The sequence below is a fragment of the Prunus mume genome, linkage group LG4 (genome assembly GCF_029339155.1).
Source record: "Prunus mume cultivar Tortuosa linkage group LG4, ASM2933915v1, whole genome shotgun sequence".
NCBI classification, from domain to species: domain Eukaryota; kingdom Viridiplantae; phylum Streptophyta; class Magnoliopsida; order Rosales; family Rosaceae; genus Prunus; species Prunus mume.
In genome coordinates this window covers 5,298,202-5,325,254 of record NC_142701.1, presented here as the reverse complement: position 1 = coordinate 5,325,254, position 27,053 = coordinate 5,298,202, and the positions used below count along the sequence as shown (strand labels likewise).

At 36.8% G+C, this 27,053-nt stretch overlaps 1 pseudogene across 1 annotated transcript; it reads left to right on the top strand.

Moving 5' to 3' along the window:
• The first annotated feature begins 135 nt into the window (after positions 1–135).
• LOC148917734 (uncharacterized) lies at positions 136–15,130 on the top strand (annotated as a pseudogene). The gene is made up of 19 exons (XR_016125923.1): positions 136–822; positions 1,171–1,245; positions 1,386–1,536; positions 2,593–2,661; positions 3,300–3,472; positions 4,364–4,501; positions 5,299–5,424; positions 7,717–7,815; positions 8,536–8,655; positions 8,838–8,901; positions 9,527–9,581; positions 9,652–9,776; positions 10,143–10,216; positions 11,369–11,418; positions 11,783–11,869; positions 12,517–12,567; positions 12,662–12,745; positions 14,069–14,119; positions 14,640–15,130. The product of XR_016125923.1 is annotated as an uncharacterized LOC148917734 (transcript).
• Positions 15,131–27,053: the final 11,923 nt, after the last annotated feature.

Below are 27,053 nucleotides of genomic sequence, written 5' to 3'. Positions count from 1 at the left end.
CTCATGCTTCTTATAGTGGGCCTTTTAGTGAAACAGACCTAGGCACTAACCCATTGTGAAACATACCGTCTCTTTCACTCAACGTATGCAAGTAAAACGATGCGTATTGTAAATAGGGCACCTAACATCATCCTCTTCACGAGTAAGACGCCTCTTCTTCGCAGAGCAACTGCAACTGGAGATTCGCAGCAGCTGCAAGCGCAACTAAGTTCTTTTCATCTTCCTTCTTCTTCTTTCTTCTCTACCTCCGAAAGCAGTAAAAACTAGCCTCTGTCGAATCCAGAAGAAAAGGCTAAGTATATTGCAAAATAACCTCCGCCATATCCTTGACCGTATCGGGACCGTATCGCTTGTGTGTCCATGGCGTACCGAAGGCGTATCGGATGGTCAACATAACAGAAAAGTCCACGATACGTCGTTTGCCATATCCTCGGAGGAGTATCCGATACGAGCATACCCCTTCTTCCGTCTCAGTTTTTAGAAATGGTGGGGCCGGTGCTTCGCTCTCTCTGGTCCTCCACCCGAAACTCTTTCTCTTCCTCAGCTTCATCCATTGCTCCCAAACCGTACCTACTGCCCCCACCCGCCTCAGCACTCGCACGCGCCTTCTCGGCAGCCACTGCGGCCTCCGATGCTACTTCACCGAGCAGCGCGCTGAACCCAAGCCGGCTCCGCAACGTGGCGGTAATAGCTCATGTTGACCACGGCAAGACCACGCTCATGGACCGCCTCCTCCGCCAGTGCGGGGCCGACATCCCCCATGAACGCGCCATGGACTCCATCAGCCTGGAGCGGGAGCGCGGCATCACCATCGCCTCAAAGGTCAGTGACTTCCTACAGAAATGCAATGCAAATTGCAATCTAATCTGAGGGCGTGTTTTATTTTTCTTGGATGGATCCGAGGACTTGTTTGGTTGCTGAGAAAATGGAAAACAAGAGCCAAAGTTGAGATTTTGTATGGTACCCATATGTAACATTAGAAAATGGATAGGGCGAGAAATGTAGAATGCAACTATTGAATAAAGTCGGGGAACGTCTTTGTTTTTTCAAAATTTATTTGTTCTTTAATTTAGTTTTTTATTTATTGTCCAAGTTCTTTGTATTTTACTTTGGTTGATTTTGGTTGTGATAAGGTGAATCTTGATTGAATTACCTTATAACTGTATGTAGGTTACATCAATTCCGTGGAAGGAGTATGAGCTAAACATGGTTGATACGCCTGGACACGCAGATTTTGGTGGTGAAGTAAGTGACTGCAGCAGACATTCATTTAGACTTCTATTTGAGAGTGGAAGTCGGAAACAAGTTTTAATTTTTTTTCCTTTAATGGATGAAATTGGTTTTCATTGGTTTTTGTTTAACTTTTGTTATGGATGGATTTGTAGGTCGAGCGGGTTGTTGGTATGGTTGAGGGGGCAATTTTAGTTGTTGATGCTGGGGAAGGTCCGCTTGCGCAGACAAAGTTTGTACTTGCGAAAGCCTTAAAATATGGGCTGCGACCTATTCTTCTTCTAAACAAAGTTGATCGTCCTGCAGGTACTTATTCACACTGGGTGCATCTTTAATGTGCAAAATTGAAGTTAATAATTGCATGCATAATTTTAGAATGGGGACATTGATAAAGGGCGGACATGAGCAGGTTGGATGGGTTAGGAGGCCTGCTTGCCGAATTACAAATTCACTTTGTTCAAGGAAGACTAAGGGGTCTATCTTTGTTAGTCCAAGTTATTATTGGGTTCTTTGGGTTTTTCTGATTGCCAAATCATTGTTTCACGGGTGAGTTGAGCAAAAAAATGACATTACAATTCTCAATAACTAATTTAAACACATATAAGTGCTTCGTTATAATTTAACAATATTGACTTGGAAAGCATTTCGGTTATTGCTAATCTTCTTATTACAACTAAATGATTAAGTCAAAGAACAGTATATGGAAATTGCCTGTGACTTCTCATGTTGTAACTTCTACAATTTGGTACTAGAACTCATCCTAGAAATGGATTGAACAGTTGAAGACTTCAGACTCTGTTGATCTTTTAATTTGGGCTAAGAAATTATTTCCGTATTTGTTCAACTTATTAACTATACTTTCCCAGGTAGTTATTCAAACTTTGGGTTGTGTTTGAGTTGGTCGGGTTTGTCAAACCAAAGTGCTGATGCTTTGTTTGATAACAAACAAAAGAATGATAGTCAACTTATGATATGTAAACACATATATGTGCGCAAGCAGACACATGTTAACTGCATAAGAAAAGATGAGCTGTGTCAAGATGTTTTGGGTTGCTTCCTTGAAAGCATTCTGTTTGTGCATAATGTTTCTCTCTGTGTGCTGTGTGTCTGAACTTAATTTGTCTTATGTTTTATTTGGCATCCTGTTTAATTATTATTATACCCTTTTACCATTCCACTTTACTCTTGCCATGCCTTGTAGGAAGCAGTTTTCATTTTTTTTTAAAAAAAAAAACAGAAAAAGAAGGAAACAATTTTCATTTAAAAAAAGAACAGCTTCCATCCCTCAGATCATAGCTGTTAAGCTGTATTTCCCATTTACTTGGGTTATTGCTAATGTTATTGGTTATTGTGTTTATGCAGTTTCGGAAGAGATGTGTAATGAAGTTGAGAGTTTGATATTCGATCTTTTTGCAAATCTTGGTGCTTCAGGTGTGGAAATATAAGAACAGAATATTGAGATTATAAAATCCCACATTGGGTATTTCAAGCATTGCACCACATTACATAATATCATGGACCTCTCCAGCCATTGATTTTGGGTTGGATGCTCTAACTTTAATGTGTTATGAAGATTCATCCACACGTCAGGCCCAATCTGGTCTCACATGCTCCATATTACCAATATAATTTATCTATGTGTCAGGTGAAGTCCTGCGACACGTTAGTGGGAATGTTGAGATTTTAAAATCCCACTTTGGGTATTTCAAGTCTTGCACTATAATATATATTATCCTGGGCCTCTGCTCATTTTCAATTGGTTTTGAGTTGGATGCTCTAATTTTAACATGATATCAAAGCCGGCAATTCATTCACGTGTTCAGCACAATTTGCCACATGTGTTTTACACCACCTAATATAATTAATCCACATGTTTGTCTCAGTCCTGCCACACATGAAGATCCGACATTGGATTGTTGAAACCTTGCATCACAGTATATAACATCTGGGCCTCTTCACCCATTGCCAATTGGTTATGGGTTGGATGTTCCAACTTTAATTTCCATTGTCTTAACTTTGTATTAGTCAGATGAAAATCTGAATCAAAATATTTCCTATTCTTGATTTAGAGGAGCAGCTAGATTTTCCTGTGCTGTATGCTTCTGCTAAGGAAGGTTGGGCTTCCACCACTTACACCAAAGATCCACCTGCTGATGCAAGAAATATGTCACGGCTGCTTGATGCCATTATAAGTCATGTTCCTCCACCAACAGCCAATCTTGAGGCACCTTTCCAGATGCTGGTTGGTATTCAACTGTTAAAGAATGTATTTGTATATTTATCCTCACCCCACGCACTTCCCTTTTTTGAGCTGAATATGTAGGTTGAATCCATATTATTTTTCCTGCTTTTGGCTGGTCTGTTAATGTACTTTCCTCCTTGATTTATGAAGTGGTTTCTTTAGAGAATTCCGCTTGTACATTTCGAATTCTGTGGGAAGTGTGACCATCCTATAAATGAGGATTAGACGACTGCTAGTAATATTTGAGATTGCAACTGATTGTTAAGGTCTTGGGCACCATAACCAATATCCTCTAACTAGCTATTAGTGCATTGCTGATTATGATTTTCTTTTTTATCCTCGTCATAATCTTATGATGTGGAAATGCCTTCATGGATGGATTTGAAAGCTATGCACTGGTAAAGCTTTTGGAAAGTTTGTTTTCATGCTAATTTAACTTCAGATTTCAATTTTGGAAATTTTATTACGTTCCTGGGATTATCTAGATATAGGATATTGTTCAAACCAAAATCTTCCCAACTATGGTGAATTCTGAATTTGTATGATTTTTATGTTGCTTTATTCTTTATGAATTTGTATGATTTTATTTATTCTTTTTATTTTTTAGGATTCATGTTGCTTTATGGTTTATTGTTCTATAAATACAAGTTCTTGGCAGAAGACTTCAATATTAGTGCATGAAATAGAGTTATTCACACTGGAGCGCAGTTGCACTTTTTATGGATAATCCAGCAACACACACTTGCAAGGAACACATAATTATGCTATAGAACCCATGTCACCGGCTTTGACTTAATGGATAAATAACTTGTTTTTATCTTTTCTGTTCATTCCTTTTATTGTTCATAGTGTTGGAAAAATTGAAATAGCATTTATTGGCGTTGCTCTAAGGTTTCCATGATGGAACGAGACTTCTACCTTGGACGAATATTGACTGGACGGGTTTCTTCTGGCAGCATTCGTGTTGGTGACCGAGTTCATGGGCTGCGTCACAAAGATTCTGGGGTTGAGAAAATTGAAGAAGGGAAGGTTTGTGGCTGTAAATTTTCCTCATTGTAGTTGGAGCTCAAGAAATATTTTTCCCACTTGTAGTGCATCTGTACAATATTTAATTCTTTATCACAATGATATTTTACCCATGTTCAGATAAAGCTCTTGTAGAGTTCACTATCAATGTCCTCATTCCATCCTATATATTATTTTATCTATGTGTATGTGTTGGTTCAGTTAATTTGACTTATCAGAAATGGCGTTAATTTACTCAGAATGTTCTGTATTTGACTACTAGCGCTCTAAGCCTGCATTTTGTAATTTCTTAATTAGAGTATTGAGGCTTATTGCTTTGTTTTTCTCTGACTAAGTATCTAAGATGAAAGTATACAACCTCTGAAACATCCTTGTCTCTCACAGAATAATGGTAATGTTTGAAAAATTCTTTTGAACACGTAATAATACAAAATTCTCTGTTTCCTCTGTCTTCTCATGAACATGTTACAAACTTAGACCAATATTTGTGAACATTTTGTTTCAGAAGAAGTTACTACTTTTTTTTTTTAATAATAAATTTTTTTAATTTAAGGAAGCTTTATTAATCATCACAAATAAAAGAACCATAACATTCTTGAGGCAAATAAAAAATGAACAAAAGCTTATTTCAACGACTTTCTATGAAATATGAACATTAGCTATAATTTTTTACATGAGGAAAGAAGCTCAACACCAAATTGAAATATTACATTTTTTTTTTTTTCTAAACTAGTTTTTTGTTTCTTCATCTTCCACAGGCAATGGTACTAATTTACAGGATAACTGCTTACTTTTTGTAGGTTGTGAAACTGATGAAAAAGAAGGGAACACATATGGCCCTAATTGATAGTGCTGGAGCTGGTGACATAGTATCCATGGCTGGGTTGGGAAGTCCATCTATTGGCCATACGGTCGCAAACGTTGAGGTATGTTAGTGGAAATTATGTCTATGGCCTTCACAAGTCTTTTCATTTTCTTCTCTTTGGTCTCACGTAGTCAACTGATCTTCCCATTTTTGTTTTTTTATTCTGATTTTCTTTTTTAAATCTGAATATATAATTACTTCACTATATATTTTCTTGTATCCCTTGTACTTCCGTTCCTACCTTGAGAAGGCTCAACTGGGGCTCTTGCTAAGGTTTTTCAGTCCCTTTCTTGCAGAGTCATAGGCATTCACCTTGGTTCCCTTCTAATATAATTATTTAAACTGATCCTAGTTTGTGTTAACAAATTATGGATGGCCGTTGTATAACGCAAGGTGTAGGTGCTTTGTGTCTTGTTTAACATTTGAGTTTGAACTTTTCAAATAAAAATTAAGGGTGCTTGTACCATGGTAAAGCATTTGATATTTTGATATTCTCTGTACATATATTTGATGTTCTGTTTGTTCATTTGAAATAGTTTTGGCTCATATGGTGATGTAGAAGTTTATTACTTTAAAGTAAAGTTATGAGAAGCTTTCACCATAGTAGGATTGCTTGATGTAATGCAGTTCAGTGAGTACTGCGGGATATTATGGTAATGGGTGGGAATGCATTCTTCTTACGCAGTTTAGGGTGGTACCAATAGAGAACAAACTGAGTTTTTTTTTTTTGGTAATTGAGGACATTGTGAATTGAAACTTAGTCTTGTTAGACAATTTATGACGAATGGCATGTTTACTTACAAGTAATGGGAATAAGAAGAAAGGGAATGATTGCCATTCCTGACTTCCCTTGTGTTAACTTACACAGAAAACAATCATTTAATACACAGGTCCCACCTTAAAATCCTTAATCAAATACCCCAAAACCAGAAATCAAATCAACTAGGAGGGGATAGTTGATACGATTCCCATTCCTTGTTTATTCTAGTCTCTTTCTTATTATTCCCATTACTTATAAACAATCATGCCAGAAGTGTGAAAAGTATTTTAATTTTAATTCTTATGTCATAAAAGTACTTGTCGTTATTTCTTGGTTGAATTGGATTTCTGATTTATTCTGATACTTTGTAATAAAGTTAAATAGGTCAATGAAATTGAGTATTTTCAATAATGACGCAAAGAGAAGAAATGGGTAGGGGCTTTATTAGTTTTTCATGAAGAAATGCTCCAAGTTTATTTTGATGTATGTCAGAAGGATTTTAGATACACACATTATGTTGTATGCCAGAGTTTTGTAGAGGTTAGATGAGAAACTAAGGGTCCCTTTGGGAGGAATTATTTCAAACCTAGGAATTCAGTTAATATTATATAGTTAAATTGCTTGATTGCATTACTACAAAACCCAACTATTTGTATTTGTATTAGAAGGAAAAAAAATTGAAATTATTCATTATATTAGCCATTTCAAATATATTTATCTAGTTATTTAAATCTCAAATATATTCTATTAGTTATAGTTTTAAACTAATTTAGCTTATCGAGGCACGAAGGAAAAACTAATGGCATGTTTACTTACTTGGAATGGGTGATCTCTTACCCATTCCTTCTCTCTTCTATTCTTGACTTCCCCAATTTTTGCCTTCCCCATTTCAAGTAAGTAAACATGCCATACCTTAGCCTATTGTCAAATCTAATATTTTTTTTTTTATAAAAAAAATCATTCCATCCAAGTGGAGTAGATTATTGTTGCTTCCCAATTCGATATAATCAACATGCTCTGTTATTTACTGTTTGTGAACTTTTCATTAGTTTATTTTTGAATAAGTAAATGTATACTTAATGTCCCTCACAGTGTATAATTATATTTAATTGGTTTAATAATCCATATCTGTGGGTACTAGTGTATGAGAACTTATACCACTTACTAAAATGAGGTGCTATGGATTAGTGATACACATAAGAAATCAATTATAGTCACTAATATAGTTAGACATGCTCTTAATAGACAGATGGGATTTGCAATCGAATGTAATATCTGTTCAGCATCATGGGATCCTTTTCTTTCAAGGATGTACAACTTTTGCACCATGTTATGTCTGACTCTGTTTGCTCTTTCTCTTGGGTGCGATTTGCGATTTGAATGTCTATGTAGGTAGTCTACATCACTTGTCTTTTGTCTTTCAAATTAGTTACTTAAATGATTTTATCTACTTTTGTCTTAAGATGATGGTAAAACATTATGATGTGTAATTCTTATATTGCATCATTCTAAGGGTTTATATGTTTTTATCTTTCTATAACGCGTCATAGTGGTACATTTTGTTGAAAACTGACTTATGGTTGCATCTGATAGATTATGATTGCATTACCCACCGTTGAGTTGGATCCCCCAACTATTTCCATGACTTTTGGTGTTAACGATTCTCCATTAGCTGGTCGTGATGGTACCCACGTAAGTCATGATTTTTCTGTTTTGTTTTTTTTGCAATCAGTGGATATATATACTATATATTTTTTTAATGCCCTTAATTTGCATTTAGCTATTTACTTGTCACTTTGATAGATGTATTCATTTTATTTTTCTCATTTTTGGTTTCAAATCATTATTGTATGAATAGAAAATCAGTACTTGCTTTAGAACTAGGATAAACTATGAAAAATATATAGATAGCGCACATACAGTAGAGATATGAAAGTTTGTATTGTAATCTCTTATTGTCATCTATGTTTTCCTAAATTTGACATTAAAGTGGGGTGTCAATTTTTATGAAAAGTAGGGTTTGAATCACCTGTCCAATTGAAAATATGTAGTACATAAGGACGGTAGAAATTTGGCAGGTGTCCAGCAACTTCTTAGTTCTAAGTAATGAATTTCATTCAACTTGCATAATAATACATCCTGCTAGGAATACTCTGTATCAGTCCCAAGCCAGGCTAATGTCCAAAAATATATATTTTTTCCACCAACCTGTAAACGCCCTAGACATGCTCTAGGCAAGTGTTATTGGGGTCACAATACATGTTGCGCCCTTTTTAACATGGTCATCCGTCACTCTATGTATTTTCATTCCACTTAAATCTAAGCAAAAAACTGATGACTGCACCTGTAAGAATGGGTTGCACTTGGACCAGTCTACATGATCTGACATGCTGATGATGTTATAATTTGCAGCTCACTGGAGGAAAAATTGGTGATCGGCTGTCAGCTGAAGCGGAAACCAATCTTGCCATTAATGTTCTTCCAGGCTTATCAGAATCATATGAAGTTCAGGGAGGGGAGAGCTTCAACTAGGTTTGTTCCTTTAAGTTCACAATTATTTTCGCAGTTTCTTGTTTTCTTCCAAGAGACTTCTTGTCAACCAAATATATATACGATGTTTTACTGACACGGCTCTCTCCACTTGCATCTCTACATTTCATTGTCAATTACGTTTAAACATATTCTCAGTGTAGTTTTCATGATGTGTAAAACAGGTATTTTAATTGAGAATATGAGGCGGGAAGGCTTCGAGCTGTCTGTCTCACCTCCCAAAGTCATGTGAGGCACTGATTTTTGATTTATTGCTAAGTAAATGTGATTTTGTTTACATATATATGGATTTCCCAAATCCAGGGCTTTTGATTATAAAGAAAAATATATTGAGGTTCTGGAAATATAATGGTGATCAGTTTAGAGTGTTAAAATTATAAAGACATTTGCAGCAAAAATGTGAAATACTTGGGGAACTTTGGTAGGATACTAATGGAGGAGACATATGCAAAGATTAACAGTCAATACATGGTAAAGAAGGTGGAATGAAGAGTTCTTTTTAACATTTTTGTTCCCAATGTTTTGTTATATGCTTTGGAAAAAAGGTCTTGTGTTATAATTTTACTTTATCTGATATCCTTAAAAAAAAAATCAGTGCTTATACAGTAGCAGGTCCTATTTTCTAGACTTCATTTTGTTATATCTACTGTGCGTGCATTAGTGTATGTGTATAGAAAATTAGGAACGCTATGCAATATAGTTAGTGATATAGTGCGCTATGTGAGCGTGATTTAAAACACTGATATGTGCTCACACATAATTCACCGTATGATTTTTCTTCTGTCCTTGCTTTTGTTGAATTACTCATTTTGACACCTTGAGCTAAGTTTTTTGTTTTTTGGTACTGAATCAGGTATAAAACGGAGAATGGTCAAAAGCTTGAGCCAATTGAAGAAGTTACTATTGAGGTAAGGAATTGCAGATCTGAAAATTGTGTAGTTCCTTTCAACAATTGAGACTCATGTATTATTGTTGCAGGTAAATGAAGAGCATGTCGGGTTAGTTATGGAAGCCTTATCTCATAGGCGAGCTGAGATTGTTGACATGGGTCCTGTTCCAGGAAGTGTTGACAGGACTAGATTGTCTTTGACATGTCCATCAAGGTTCTCTTACCCTCTTAATGTCAATTCTTCTTTCTGCCTCACTGAGCCTATATTATTTTGCCACATAAGCAATAATTATCTGTTTAGCATTTGATAGGTTGTACCGTTTATACATTTTTCCATATTGGTAGTCATCAGAATGAAAATCACCATGTCCATCGTACTCATTTGGTCTTGTGGTGACTCTTTACCATTACTGCACATCTAATGTCACATTGCATAATCTTTAACCATGTTTTATCTATGCAGTCAACTAGTTTCATCACCATTTATGATTTATATCTGGCCTAGTGATTTATAGTTTCATTGGCGATACATTCTATTTAAATAATAGAAATTGATCTTCTTTTGTGTTGTATTCTTCAGGGGTCTGGTTGGTTACAGAAGCGTGTTTAGCAGTGACACACGTGGAACTGGATTTATGCATCGCGCTTTCTTAAGTAAGATTTTCCTGTCTTGTTACTTTTATCTCTCCATTCCCTTTGCATTTTGGTTTTGCCTTTAAATCTGTCATGTAACTGGGGCCTCGTTAGGGAGGTAATTCTTTTCCTAGTTGGTCATCACCTAGTTCTACATTTTCTGGTTGCTTGGATTTAACATGGTTCTCTGTCCAGGTCTAGACCCTGACATATGGATGTGCTTGTGTTTGTGTCCGGACCTGTGCCTACATGTATATATAGTGATGTATGCATGCATGTATAACTCATGCATATGTATGTTTACATACTCTTAGTGTATGATACTTATGCATCTGATGAACATAAAATAAGAATTGAATTTATTTTATTTTATGTTGTGTTTATTTTCTTAAATGTGTATTTTTATAAATCTGATTCTCAGCCTGGTTAATAACAGTTATTATGGTCTAATCAGATGAATCTTAATTTTACAGAATTGAAAAATCGAAAGAGAAAACCTAAACCAACACATAGTACAGCAACACAGAAAGCTTAGCACAGAATTCCCCCTCTAATGAAGAAAAATGACACTAAAATTAATGTTCTTGAAATGTTTTTACAGAGAAGTCCAGAAATAATTTCGTGGTAGTATCTTTTCCAATCAGTTTAAAACCAAATGAAGCAACTTTCAGTGCTTTTCCTGACCCAAAAAAAATACTCCTCAAATTTACAGTTTTTCCCTAGATTGTAAAATTTTTCTGTAAAATGTAACATAACTTGTGTTATGCTTGGTTCAGGATATGGATACAGAGTATGGCAATTTGACCAGAATGTCTTTTCCGTTAAATTCCCAATACGCATTGCAGTTCCTATTATGATCACAACTGTTATAAAGTATTATACCTTCATATTTGGAGAATATACTTCTAAAATGTGATAGTGTGGAGAGTGAACCACTAGCGTGTTCTGAATTAAAAGCGCTAAATACTAATTACATTCCTCTTGTTATAACTCATCCATTTTCTTTTTCTGGTATTCAGTCTAAAATCAAATGTTCTACTGTTTAGCTTTTTTTTTTTTTGCTTCACTGAATTTATTTGTTATTAGCTTTAAATATTGTTGTTTTTTTAAGTTAAGGCTGCTGTTATTTTCTTTTATTGCAATTTCTCATGCATGTTATCTTTTTTTACACAGCCTATGAAAAATACAGAGGTCCTCTTGGAAATGTCAGGAAAGGAGTGTTGGTATGCGTGTACTTGCTTTTTGATTTATGATGAACTATTTGATTCTACACTGTTTCTGAAGAATAATTATCTGTTAAGGTTTGTTAAAATGTATTTTTCAAGTTAACTGCTCTTGTCTTGAGAAGATGTATAGCTTAAACATTAGAGACATCTCAAGAGAACCACTTTTTATTTTTATGATCTACAGTTGCTTCATGATTGATGCTTATTTCAAACATTGACTATTTTTTAAGATAGGAATACGGATGTAACTCTTCATCATAACATATAATGTTAAATCTTCTATATGTTACACCTGTTGTTTACATGGAAGTTGTATGTGTTATATGACTGGTATTTTCCTTCTTTTTACTTTACTCAATAGGTGTCAATGGGCTATGGTACAATCACAGCCTATGCGTTAATGAGTTTAGAACCTCGAGGAACTCTTTTTGTGAATCCTGGCATGGAGGTTGGTACATATATGATCAGTTCTTGTTTCTACCTATCTTTTAACTTCCCAAATCTCTTTAGTTATTACAGATGTGGTAGGTAAGGATCCTATTGTTTATGCTAATTACATGTATTCTAGATGATAAAAATACATTCATATTGACTAAAGGATGCTTCTTTATTTTGAGAACATTAAATTCATATTTCTTTAATCATTCGCTCTCTCCATATTTCTTTAATCATTCGCTCTCTGTCACAGCCATCTTTTTCCAACTCCAAATACTCTAGACCCTTTTTCCCTACAAATGTGTGGTCCTGTTCAGACAAAAAACAAAAGGACAAAAAGACAAAAAGAGAGAGTGTGGTCTTGTTCTTCATCTCTATATAAAGAAGAGAAATTAAGGACAGGATAAAATTGATCACTGTGTAATTTTTGGGGCTAATTAACTTAAACAGGATGGCCCAGGATAAAAAATTTGTTTCACATGGGTTAAAATTAATAACTATAGTGAACGGATGAAAACTGTGTTTCCTATACTAGGTAGACTGGGTAAGTGGTTGTTTGATTCAAAGAAATTATAGATCCTAGAGTACCTAGTAAATGAACTGGATAGACGTGGTTTTGTTTGTTTGATAAAAGTGTCTCTTTTGTTCATTAATACGCAGACATATGATGGCATGATTGTTGGCGAACATTCGAGGGACACGGATCTAGATGTAAGGAAATTATGTGCTTTTCATGTTATGAATTGTGTTATATTTATGTTATTAAACTTGTGGTTTGTATAGTTGACTGACCTTGCCAATACAGGTCAACCCTGTAAGAAATAAGGAACTTACAAATGTACGTGCTGCAAGCAAGGATGAGAATGTGAAACTAGCTCCTCCTCGCCTTGTATGTATCAACCAAGTTATTTTTCTTTAATCTTTGTTGCATACAGTTTTCTCCATGGGTTGTCTAGCATGCATTATATAGTCACTGTATTGAAATAAGGATTGTTTTGTAGCCTAGCCATATATTAAATTGGGCAATGTGCCTAGCGTAAATTTATCCATCATTAAGGGGATCAAGTCTATCTATAGATGGTCTACAATTTGGAAATCGTTAATCCTAAAATATATTTGACTTGATATTCAAATTTTCTACAGTTAATCCCTCAGCCTAATATAGGGGCCAACTTGATAGCACTTTTGTAATATAGGCTGGTTATTAGTCATTTAGTTTAATGACTGATTATGGGACCTTTAGCTTAGTCCATTAGCTTAACGTAAGGTCTGACTTTTTAATAAGCTAAATTTGATTCTTATTGTCTGATTAGCATAATTCAAGGCTTATCTGGCAAATTTGTGTCTTCTGGCCATACATTAAACACCCATGTGCTCTATTGATAAGTAGTGTAACTCAATGATCGTCCTCTTATTTTTCTGATTTGTTTTTTTTTTCCTTTAACGTGTTGCCCTTACTTTGAACATACACACACACACAAAACAATAATATGAGGAAGAACAAAAAGTGGCCAACTTATCTCTAGCTACTATGTGATAGATATGTTGAAATTCTTGTGGTTTTTTCTAGTTAAGATCTCCCCTCAGTTTTTTTCCCTGTGGAGATTCCATCTTGCCCGCTGAGTTCTCCATCCTGATGAGATCTCTTCTTGGTTCTCATCTTGTACAGATCTCATCTCATTTAGAATTCGTCTCAGTTATACTTGTAGCAAGCTGGAAGTTGTTGATATACTCTCCAGCTTGAGAGGGAAGCATTGTTGATATAGGCTGATAAAAAAAGCAATTTAGTCATTTACTTTAGTGCTTTACTTAACATCTGATCATTTAATGAGAAAATTTTTAGGCTTATGGTTTGATTATCTTAATTCTTGTATGATTAGTGACTTCGTGTCATGTATAAAGCACGCTTGCACTCTATTGATAAGTAGTGCACTACATTAATCTTCCTATTATGTTCCATTTTTTCTTTCCAAAAGCATAATATTCTGTTGCATCACATTTTAGAGAAATTCTTTAAAATTTGTTAGTTTCAACAACGGATTCAAAATGTTCAAAATATTAAGAACTGCTGGAGAATAAAAATGCCACTTCTATAATCTGCTTTTCTGCTTTTGGTAGTAATAAACCCGCCATTAATTTTAAATAAAGTAAAACCTTCATTGTCTTTACACTCTTCCTGCGGTTGCTAATATCTGAAAGCATTTGGGTGCAGATGACTCTTGAAGAAGCGATAGGCTATGTAGCCTCTGATGAGCTTATTGAGGTACCTCCTGATTTTAATTTTTTCCGTCCACTTGTGATTAATTGTGAACAGTTGTCATATGTTGCCATATAAACTATCAGCTGAGGTCCGTTGGGTAACATTTTTTCATTTAGTTTTTAGTTTTTATTTTCAAAGAAGGAGAAATGAGAGGATAGTGAGAAATAGGGATGATATACCTGTGCGATGGAGAATAAAATGTGAAATTATAAATGATATATGTATGGGATGGAGAATAAAATGTGCAATGGTTCATACAATAAAACTAAAAACCAAATTTAAAAGTAGAAGCGCTTTTTGTTCCCTCCTTCCCCCCACACCCAGCCCCCCACCCCCGGAATTTATTTTCATCCTCAATCTTTAATTTAGAAAATAAAATAATTGAAAACCAGAACATTACCGAATGGGTGCTAAGTTCCTCGTTATATGTACAGATTGTTACAACTTTCTGGTTCCCGAACATTACAGAATGGTGCTAATTTGTAGTCACATTACTTATCATATGATGCTTTTATTTGTGCAGGTTACACCAAAGGCCATTCGGTTAAGGAAAAAATATATGGACGTTAACAAGCGTAAAAGCATGAGTAAACGGCAAAAGGAATAAATCTCGCCATTCGTGCAGTTTTGTAACTTCATTAGGTAATACTTAAATGTTTCAAAACGGGTAATTATAATACGCACTCAACTGGTCCACCTCAATTTTGGTGGGAGTGTCACGGAAGGCATATTCTTTAACAAACATGGATGAGCAAAGAAACTTGATGTATTTAGTGTTAGATTTAACTATATAGTTAGCTATCTTATTGGGGCCCTTTCGTGGCGTTTGCCAAATTTTGGTGATAACATTATTATTTTATGGAGGTTGAATTTCCGGACTTGGTGGCTTAGCTTTTGCTCGAATCAATTGCATGGGACAGTGACTTGGAAAACAGTGCAGCAAATGCTTATATTACACTGCTCTTATGTGTAACTGGCATTGAGTATTGTCTATCGGGAATTGTTGCATTTACAATAAGTCAAGAAAACGTGTGTTATTTGTGAAAAATAGTTATGTACGTGTATAATACGTGAATATTCTTTTGTATACAAAGAAACGTATTCTTTTGTATTTTTGTGAAGTATAAGGAACCTCTGCAATGAAATATTATCATCATTTGATCCAAAAAAAAAAAAAAAATCAACATAAAATCCTTATTGAAGATGCTCCCTTTTGCATTAGTTTCATAGCACCATATAAATATTGAATAAAAGTCATGGAAATTGATAGAAAAATATGGAAATCTATTTTTTATATAGAAAAATTTGTTTCATTAAACTCCAAAAAATTGGGAAGAAAGAATGTATCAATGTGGCCTCGTTAAAACCTTACCAAAGAAAATCTGGGACAAAACTCCGGGGTGGGAAACTGTGCAATACGATGAGCAGAGTATTAGCCTGGCGGGGAATGTAGGAGAGAACAGTGGAAGGTACATGCTGCAGAAGAGTGCGAATTCCCTCCACCAAACTCCCTTCCGGAGCTAAACGGACTTCCTCGTTGTTAATCAATTGTACAACATTCAAACAATCAGTTTGAACAAACAGAGGCACAAATCCTGCGTCCAATGCAAAGAGTAACCCATTCTTCAGCGTGTAGAGCTCCGTGGCAAGGATATACACCATGCCAGGAGCTCGCATAGCCACAGCTTCAAGTTAATTCACCATTGGGATCCCGAAGCACAAAACCAACCCCCTTCGATCCATCTTTCATATCTACAACCTCATCCACATTTAGTTTTAAAAAACCACTGGGGGGCTGCCACCGTACCGTAATAGTTGGCATGGGGGAACTCCTATGATGACATTCAGTCATACGTTTAACCTAAGCATCATAGCTCCTTACCTGTTCCAGCAATCTACCTTGGAAAGTTGGATTATAACCAAATAAAATAGCATTGCTCTCATTTCAAAACAGCCAAACTGTAATTGCAAATACGGGTAATTGGTCCCCAGAGAACACCTCCAGCGCCGTTCGGCTCATGACTTTGTGATATAAGAGGCATAACAGAAAGCCCCACCTCCTCCCAGACTTGCCGACTGCTGTCTGTCACAATCAAACATAGCATGGGTGGATGTTTCAAGAGCAGTAAGGCAACGAAAACAAACAACATCAATGATCAGCCTCCTGAGCCGATATAGTACATCCCTTGATGGGAGAATATTCTGTACAAATCTCCATAGAAAAAGAAAAATTTTTGGAGGCACCTTCAGCTTCCACAAATATTTCCATAGTTTGTTGACAGAAGATGAACTAGGCCAATCAGCAGCTGTAGTACTAGCAAGTCCTTGATGTTCATTAGCAACCCAATGTCCACTTTTTACACTATATCTACCATTTGATGTGAAGTGCCACATCCTTCTATCCAAATTTAAATTAGAGATGGGAATAGAAATAACAAGCTCTTCCTCGAGAAAATTGAAAACTTGATAAATCTTTGGTATATCCCACCCTCCGCTGGCAGTGAGTAGTTCAGACACTCGAGCATCAGGATCTAAAATGGCCCATGACTGGCAACACACGGGCATGTCGAATCCAAGAATCTCCATAAATTCGAACCAACCGTCCTTCGCAAATGTGCAAATGGAGGCCAAGTTGTAACAGTTCACGTCCCCACAAGATGGACAGCCACGTAAAAGATGGGCAATCACCATGGGAAGCTTGTAAGAAATCTGTATCGAGGAAGTTGATGACTGTACATGTCTAGTCAGCATATTATCTGTAGCTGTAGATCATGTGTATGTCGTGTGGTCAGTTAGGAATTGTTAAGCAATTGTATAAAGCTGGTATGTACAGTAATTGTTCATTAAGAAAATACAACCAGTAAAATTCTCTTAGAAATTCATGTGTTCTCTCTCTAGCTTTCTTCCTCCTTATCTTTCTCTGCACATTTCACTTTCGTTATCATGGTATCAAGAGCCTAGTTCGATCTGTTTTTCTTGCTTCCGTTCCCAATCCTCTTCGATCTCTTATTGATTCTGCAACTTTTCTTGTTCCCGATAAATCCTAAATTTTTTCCTTTTTCGATTTCCTCTTCCAAATCTTCGATTTCTTGTTCCTGATAACCCTACCTTTTCACTTTCATCTTCCAATTCTTCAATTTCTCTGTTCTTTTCTCTCCTTCTGTGTCTTCGTCCTCTTTCTTCAACGAATTTTCTTCTCAAAATTCGAATTTTTCTGCACAACCTAGATTTCTGCCATGGCTGCTTCTTCATCATCTTCTCTCAAAATTGAACACCTCCTTGGATTGCTTACTATTCGTCTTACTGATGATAATTTTCTTAAGTGGAATTATCAAATTGAGTCGGTTCTGGAAGGTTACGATCTCTTTGGCCATTTTGATGGCTCTGCTCTTCCTCCGCCCTTAAATTTGCGATTGTTGATGAAGAGGGAGTGACATCGATCCTTCTTATAAGGATTGGGCGCACCGATAAAGCTCTTCTCAGTCTTCTCATTGCTTCTCTCTCGAAGCAATTGAGTATGTTATTGGTGTAAAACTGCCGAGGATGTGGCTTAGTCTCACCGATCGTTATGCGTCGGTTTCTCGTGCAGAATCAATCATTTGAAAAAGAATTTCAGATGCAAAAGGTGGAGATTCCGTTGAGTGATTTCTTCTTCGTCTCAAACATCTGCGTGATCAGTTACATGCTGCTGGTACTAAGATTTCTGATGATGATTTTATCATTGCTGCATTAAATGGTCTACCACCTGAATACAACATCATCAAGACGATCTTGATTGCTCGTGATACGCCAATCTCGTTGAAAGATTTTCGTGCTCGATTCTTGGTCTTGAGCAAACGCTGAGGCTCGACTTACCTCTCATTCTGCTTTGTTTGTGCCTCATACATCTTACGCTATGGGGTTCAGGAGCTCACAGTGGTTCATCGTCTGTCTCTCTGTCTTCAGGACAAGGTTTGCTTCCTACCCCGCCTTCTCATGTTGGTTATTCGTAATGCATCTTCTAGACCTCCTTCGTTGTCTTTTGGTCCTCGTCCTATTTCTCATACTGGTTTTGGTCGAGGCAAGTTCAATGGTGGACGGAATTTTAGTTCTCCTACTCGTCCAAATTTCAGAGGCATTACTCCTGTTTATCAAGGCCACAACACATTTTCTGGTTCCAAGTTTGTTCCTGAATGTCAGATTTGTAATAAAAGGGGTCATACGGTCATTAATTGTTTCTTTAGGCATGCCAATTCTCAATCTTGAGTTTCTCTGATTGCACAGTGCCAAATCTGTGGCAAGCGTGGGCATGTTGCTTTGGATTGTTATCACAGGTCGAATTACTCATTTCAAGGTCAAGCTCCTCCTTCTTCCTTAACTGCTATGACAACACAGACTTCTTATTCTCCTGAACAAGTCTGGATTGCTGATAGTGGAGCCACACATCATATGGTGGGTGATGTGTCTCGATTGCAAAATGTGACTCCATGTGTTACTGAGGAAAATGTCACAGTTAGAAATGGGGAAGGTCTGAATATACTTCATATCGGCACTTCTAATATTCCTGGTGCTACATCTAGGCTTACAATGCCCTCTGTTTTTCATGTTCCTCAACTCAAAGCAAATCTTTTGTCCGTGCACCAACTTTGTAAGGATAACAACTGTTATATTGTGTTTGATGTCTCTGGTTTCTTGATACAGGACAAAGTCACTCATCAGGTGCTTCTCAAGGGAAAGAGTGATCATGGTTTATATCCTATTCCACTGCTTCCTCGGTCTACAATATCTTCAATTTCTTCAATGCATAAAGCTTACATTGGCCAGAAAATAAAGTCTTCCTTGTGGCATCAGAGGTTAGGACATACCACTAATGAGGTTACAAAGAAAATGTTGCAAGCTTCTACTATTTCTGCTTCTGATGATCTTTCTTCAGCTATCTGTTCAGCATGTTTACAAGGCAAAATGCATAGGTTGTCTTTTCCTACTAGTCATTCTAGAGCCACTATGCCATTTCAATGTATCCATAGTGATGTATGGGGTCCCTCTGCTGTAAAATCCATTGATGGCTATAGATATTATGTCAATTTTGTTGATGAATGTACTGGTTTTATGTGGCTATATCCCATTTTTAATAAATCAGATGTTTTTGGAGTTTTCAAGAAGTTTTATGCTATGCTCACAAATCAGTATGATGCTAAAGTTAAGACATTTCAAACTGATGGAGGGGGTGAGTTTACTAGCACATTGTTCACTGCCTTTCTTGATTCTAAAGGCGTTACTCATCACTTGTCTTGCCCTCACACTCCTCAGCAGAATGGGTTGGCTGAAAGAAAGAATCGCCATGTTATTGACACAGCCATAACTCTTTTATCTGCTGCTTCACTTCCTACAAAGTTTTGGGTTCATTCTGTTGCTCATGCTGTTTATCTAATAAATAGAATGCCGAGTGAGGTTTTGAATCATCACTCTCCATTCCTTAAGTTGTTTGGTCATGCTCCTAATGTTCAACATCTGAGAGTTTTTGGCACTGCTGTTTATCCTTACTTGAGATGTTATAATGTGCACAAGCTTCAACCAAGGACTGCTCAATGTGTGTTCATGGGTTATGCACAAGGTTACAAGGGAGTTTTGTGTTTTAATATGCTTACTGGTAAATTTGTTGTTTCAAGACATGTTTTGCATGATGAGACAGTTTTTCCTTTTGCAAATAAAATGTCTTCGTCTGCTTCGAGTTCGTCTCATGGAAATTCACAGCCAACTCCGGTATTGGTTTCTATTTCTATTCCTGTGTCTTCATCCATTCCAGCACATAGTATGAGTTTATCACCATCTGGTTTACAACCTGCTATATCTCAGGATGTCTTTTTCCCTCACCAAGTTTCCAATAATGATCCGCTTTCTCGTGCTTCTTCTAGCAATGATTCTATTGGTGACTGAGTCCCTCTTGTTTCTATGCCAGCACCCGTGCTAAGGGATGATCAGGTACAAGTGCTTTTACCAACTAGCTCTCACTATGATGATGTTTCAGTTCCCTACTGGTTCTGTTAATACCCATACTATGACTACCAGGTCCAAGGATGGTATTGTTTGTAGAAAGCCTTTTTCGATTATCAATGTTATTATACCTCTATTCCTTCACTCCTGATGAAACTGAGCCCTGGCGCAACTTATAAGTTAGCTTCTCAATCTCCAGTATGGATAAAAGCTATGCAGGAAGAACTTGATGCATTACACATGCAGGGTACTTGGATTTTAGTTCCAAAACCATGCCATAAAAATGTTGTTGGCAGTAAGTGGGTTTACCGGATTAAAAGAAACTCAGATGGAACTGTTTCTAGGCATAAGGCTCGTCTAGTAGCTCAAGGATTTAGTCAGGAGCTGGATTGGATTTTAGTGAGACTTTTAGTCCTGTCGTTCGGCATACTACAGTTCGATTAATTTTGAGTATTGCTGCTATGAACAAATGGTCCTTAAGACAGTTAGATGTTAAAAATGCTTTTTTACACGGAGATCTTGAAGAAGAAGTTTTCATGAGGCAACCTCCTGGTTTTGAAGATTCTGCACATCCAGAGTTTGTGTGTCAATTAAAGAAATCTCTTTATGGTCTTAAGCAAGCTCCAAGGGCTTGGAATGCTAAATTCACTGGTTATTTACCAGCTATTGGTTTCAAATCTTCTCATTCTGATCCAAGTTTGTTTGTCAAGCATACTGGATCTGATATTGTCATTCTTCTTTTATATGTGGATGATATAATTCTTACAGGTTCCAAGGCATCTTGTATTCAAGAAGTGGTTGATGAACTGAGTGCAGTTTTTGAAATGAAAGACATGGGAAAGCTTACCTATTTCTTGGGTTTACAGATTGATTATAATGCAGAGAGTGATATATTTGTAAGTCAGAAGAAATATGCTAAAGACCTTCTACATAAAGCAAGCATGAGTTCCTGCAGACCCTGTTCAACTCCTAGTAAGCACACACTCCAAGTATTGCGATCGAGGGTACTCTTCTATCGATCCCTTGTTATATCGCAGTGTTGTTGGCGCTTTACATGTATTTAACATTTACCAGACCAGATTTATCCTATGCCGTTAATTCTGTTTGCCAATACATGACTGCTCCTACCGACCTTCATTGGTTACTTGTTAAAAGGATACTCAGATATCTTCAGGGCACTCTAGATCATGGATTGAAGTTCTCTACTGGTCCTTGGCAATTACATGCTTTTAGTGATGCAGATTGGGCAGGAGATGTGAATACCAGAAGATCTACTACGGGATTTGTGGTTTTCTTAGGTCCTAATCCAATTTCATGGCAATCCAAGAAACAAACCTCTGTGGCTAGGAGTTCAACAGAAGCTGAGTATAGATCCTTGGCACATACCTCAGCTGATATAGCTTGGATAAGACAGGTATTGCAAGATTTAAAAGTTAAATGCGCCACGACAACTTGTTTTGCACTGTGACAACTTATCAGCTATTGCACTTAGTTCTAACCCTGTTTATCATTCACGAATCAAGCATTTGGATATTGATTTTCATTTCGTCAGAGAGAGAGTTCAAAGAAGAGACTTGATTGTTCAATACATACCAACTGAAGAACAAGTGGCTGATGTATTTACCAAAGGTCTTCATAGTCCTATTTTTCTCAAACATTGTATTAATCTTAGATTGGGGAACCCAGCTGAGGTTTGAGGGGGAATGATATTGTACATGTCTAGTCGACATATTATCTGTATAGATCACGTGTATATCGTGTAGTCGATTAAGGTGTTAAGCAATTGTATAAAGCTGGATGTCTGATAATTGTTCATTAAGAAAATACAACCAGTAAAATTCTCTTAGAAATTCATGTGTTCTCTCTCTAGCTTTCTTCCTCCTTATCTTTCTCTACACATCTCACTTTCGTTATCAGAAGTACCGTGCTTTGAGCATACAAGCTACCAAGGTGAGGAACTCAATAGCGCCACCCTTGCTTGTATAACAGGGCATGGTGGAAACTACCCAACTCCCGAAAATCCATACCTCCATTAATTTTATTATAGTAAATTGAGCTTAAACCCATCAAATTCATTTTAAATCACCAACAACCCTTTCCTTTATTTTTCTATTTAAAATACCCAATTTTTTCAAATAATACCCATAACTATAATCCAACTAAGCAAGTTACCTAATATAATTTATAATCTGATTTATTATATTTTTAGGATTCCAAAACTACCCTTATTTACAAGATAACGTGTTATGTGGGGTTGTATTATTAACTCTTTGCTTCTTGAGTTTATTGTTTTGATTTCCTCCCACCGAATTAGCCTGCAATTCAATACTCTTTTGCATCAGTTTTGATTATGAATTTAATTTGCATAATGATCTCTTGCATAGGGATAGTCATTTGTTGGATCCTCTGTCATAAAATTTATTTTTCTGAGAAAAGCCCTGATTTTCCTTCACGCGACTTCTTGTTGCTTCCCGCCGTCAGTGTATGCGTGAGTTCACCTCAAGAATTTTTAGGTTCGTCATACTATTTTTTATGGTGTATTTTTTGTTCATAGTCCACTGCATTCCTGTTTAATGGGTTTTTTTTTTGTTTCTTAGTAGCCTTTGGGTATCGGTGCTCTATTATTTGATAGTTGATTGATTCAGTTCTTTCTGCCTCGTCTATTATTTCATTACTTGTTTTGATAATCTACTGCAGTCACTTCTTTCTTCTTCGTCTATTTCTGTGATTATTTGTTCATAACAAGTACGTAAATTACCCACAAGAAATTAACAGGTAGATTAATTACCCCTGCTGAAATTTACTGGGTAATGATGTGTTTTTAGTTGTATAAATATAATTGGTCATTTGCTCAAATTTGTTTTATAACTCGCATGGTCCTTTTTTTTTTTCCCAGCAAGAAGTTGGGTTTTAATTTACTCATGGGGAATGTATCTAAATATATTGATAGATAGATATGTATGACAAATTATTTCCATGAGTGCTGGATTGATATTCGGATAAAATCTGTTATGTTATTAGCCAACACAGAATCATGTGCACCAGTAGGTGTAAAACTTAACCATGAAAGAAACATCAATCGGTCCCAAATCTGATGATGTAACAAAACCAAAACCAGGTGAAACAAAATTACCAAATGACAAGCATATAAAATCATTCAAATTTTTTTTTTTTGGGAAATGTATTTGATTAAATTTATTGGGATTCATTTTGGTAAACATACCCAGCAAAACGTTGTCATCGTGTGTGATTTAGTCTCCACTTCTGGATTATTGCTTATCTCAATTTGTAAAATTTCTGTAAATGAATATGTAACAACCCGATCCTTAATTAATTCTTAATTATTATTTTATTCAAGAAAAGGACTAGAATACCCTTGGATTATGTTGTTAAGTTTAAAGTTGACTTTTGACTGGAAAGGAATTTGGGAATTTCGATTACGCTGTTGCGTAAGATTGTGACGAGATAGTCAGTGGCAGCGTAGTGGTGAATCGAGGTTGTGTTGAAGGAGATACGATCAAATTACGTTGAGGGGCAAAATGATAATTTGCCGGGTCAGATTTTTAAATCTGATCTCTCTCTCTCTCTCTCTCTCTCTCTCTCTCTCTCTTTTTCTCTCTCTCTCTCCTCCGAGCTCCTCTGCGCGCAAGCCCCCTTCCCATTACTGTACTCCCGAAGCAACCCACCCACACAGCCGCCACATCCGACCACCCCAACCCTCCGGTCCCGTTTGACTCGTCGTGAAGTCACGATCTCGACCCACCCGGTTTCCTGGCCGGAAAACCCAATTCCAGCCGATGGTTTCGACTGGGTTTCTCCCGAGTGTTCACGAAGATGGCGTGGCGGTTCCGACGAGAATTTCCGTCGGACTAGGTATGTTTTCGAACCCTCTCTGCATACTCTAGCTGCCTGTTGAGTAGGAATGGTTGATTTTGCTTGTAGGAGAACGATTTTGGAAACTAGGTTTTGGCCGGAATTCAGGTTGAGATTCCGCCCACTTCGACCAGTTTTTGGGGTAGGTACAATAACAAAGTGGTTCCAAATAGGGTGTTACACTTAGAGTAGGAGTCTTGGCCGTGATTTGGAGATTTTCTGGACGATTATCGCATTATAGGAACCACGCGTTGCCGGGCTTGTGTGGCAGCTCGTGGGCAGCAGGGTGAGAACCACATTCAGTCCTAGAATAATCCCTTGGTCCTCACGAGTGTGTGGGTATTCACGGATTCAATTTGGATAACGTTTGAACCATGAACGGATCTCGCCTAGGGTGTGATTTCCGGGTTCAATATGTTTGAGCCGTTGGATCGTAGTCATTTTCAGATATACTGATCTAGATAATTCCATGATCGTTTAGGATTCGACGGATCGTCAAGCGGAGTCTCGGTTACTCCAGAAATGCCAACCCTAAGGCTAGGTTTATAGTAATTGTCCGATCTTGCGATCGTGGGTAATCCGACCGTCCGATCAAGACCAAACGTTCGGGACTTATGTCGTAGGCATATGGGAACCTTTAGGGGACTCTTGCATCGTGCGGTGCGAGGTTGCGACTTCGGATAGAGCGATATCTCGAGGCATGCAAGGAGGGTATAGGCGGTATTAGTGAAATTGACAAATCGGAATTAGAAGAAAGAACTACGTGTGGGTTGATCCCTCGGTAAGAAGTGCGTAGGCAACCTAAGGTTCAAGTGCGACCACGAGGTTAGGTAGTAAAGGTAGTTGGTTAAGTTATTAGGAAATCTAACCTGTTGGAAATGTTCGAATTCGAAACTGCCGAATTTTGGTGAAGTCTAACTACTAAGCGGGTTTTAGTTAGAAGGGAGATTTGGTCATTTGTGCCGGCATTCAGAGTGTCGGACCACATACGGGGTTCATTTCGATTCAAAGTGGAATTTGGGTGGTCCTTCGAATCAATAACTGCAATGAGTAACCATTATGACCTTCTCTTTTAAGATTTAAAATCCATAATTGTGACTTACATTACCGTTATTGCGAAACATTAGTAGGTCTCGCGAATCATCCTTATACACACCAAGTATGATCCTTGCCACAATGAAACCCTGCTTTACAATTACATATTTGCTTTAATATACTCATATGTGACTTAAAATCCTGATATATTATGCATAATTTAAACAGAATACTCCGACTCACCCGGAATCAGTGCAAATAAGAAAATGATGTAGTCTATCTTGTTCTTCCTTTGATAGATAAATCCACACAGACATGCAAGAAGGGTTAATGGTTGCAGATATTTGTGCTTTCCCTCAAACATCGTTACGACCAACAACTGTTGTACCTAATTGTTGCTTCCCTTTGCTTTCATCACCATGCATGAATGATATAGATAATTTAGGTGCTTCTTTGTAAGGCTTATTCTTTTCAGTACTCACAATAACATGTCCATGCCCATTTACCTTTGCCTTCCTTGGTTCCCTTAATATCTTGATCTCATTGTACACATACCTAGGCAAGTGTTTCGGTTTCCTATGTTTCTGTTTGTCTTATAACCCATGTTTTCAAATCATGTGTGGATTCATTACTCTTTACCCTCTTCTCTTTTTGAATAAATTCAAGAAGTTGTTGGACGTCGTTTGACAACTCATCACACTGCTTGTGTGCATCTGCCACAATGACTTTTGCATTACATCACAGTTCATTGTACATCACAGCCTGCACCTGTGCTTCCTCGAGTTTCACCTTCAATTTTGAAATTTCATCCTTCATTAGCTTATTTTCACTACTTAGGTTTTCCAAGTCAATAAATCACTCCTTCACCAACCTATTATTCTAGTTCGTTCTCTAACGATGCGTTTGGATGAGGGAAATAAACTTGAGATTTTGACAAAAGTCAAAATTTCTAAATTGACATGGACCAATTCTTGTGTTTGGATAAAAAAACATAGAAATTTCGAAATTCCGCTTGGGATAAAACATGGAATTTGGAGATCATAAATTCCAACTTTAAATTCTATCTAAAAGTCATCATTTCTAAAGAGTGTTGCTATTTCCACCACATTTTATTTTCACCCACCTTATCATCAAAATTTTAATGAAAAATTTCCCTAATTGTAAAATGACTTCTGAAGACAATTTTAAAGCCCTCTCTCTCTCTCTCTCTCTCTCTCTCTCCCATGCACCCACACCCCATATTTTCTTTTATTATATATATATATATTTTTTCCAAAACCGACTCCCATCTCCAATCAATTTAGAAATTTGTACAACCATCTATGTCACTAGTTCAGTGTTGGTTTGGATGGTCTTCTGGACCTCCTTAATTGTAATGCTTTGTTGGGAATTTCTCTTAGGCGGTGCATAGCGCCTCCGTATGAAAATTCCTCTTTTGAATGCTCCATATTTGGCCCCAGTGGCATTGGAATGATATATATATATATATATCTATTCATTTTGGGTTTTGTCTAGTGAAGGAGGAGTGAGGGTTGCGGTGAGAAAATCAAATTGGTGGTGGGGATGGCTGCGGATGGGAGAAGGAGAGGTGGATATGGGTGTGATGGTCATGGTGTTAACTGTTGGGTTTTCACCAGAGAAGGAGGTTGAGGGGGTGGCGATGAGGGCAACTTGGGGTGAGGATGAGCTAATTGAAGAATTTTTTTTTATTGTAATGGCAAATATGAAAAACAATTAAAGGTTATTTTAGGAATAATGATGGGTGGAAAGATAAATTTGGGTTTTTTTTCAAATTTACATGGTAAGTGGGAAGATAAGGTGGGTGGGGAAATAGGACAAGGGAGTGAAATAGCAACACTCTTTCTAAAATCCTAAGAGAGATTGAGTTTAAAAAAAGATAACTACAAATAAAGGTTAAATTCCGTGTTTAAAATTCGTCACCCAAACAAGAAACTTTACAAATTCTAGAATATTAATTTCCGTTGTTTATGAAATTTTTTGTATTAAATTTCTTCATCCAAATGCACTGTAAAAGTAATAAACACTCCTTTAGCCT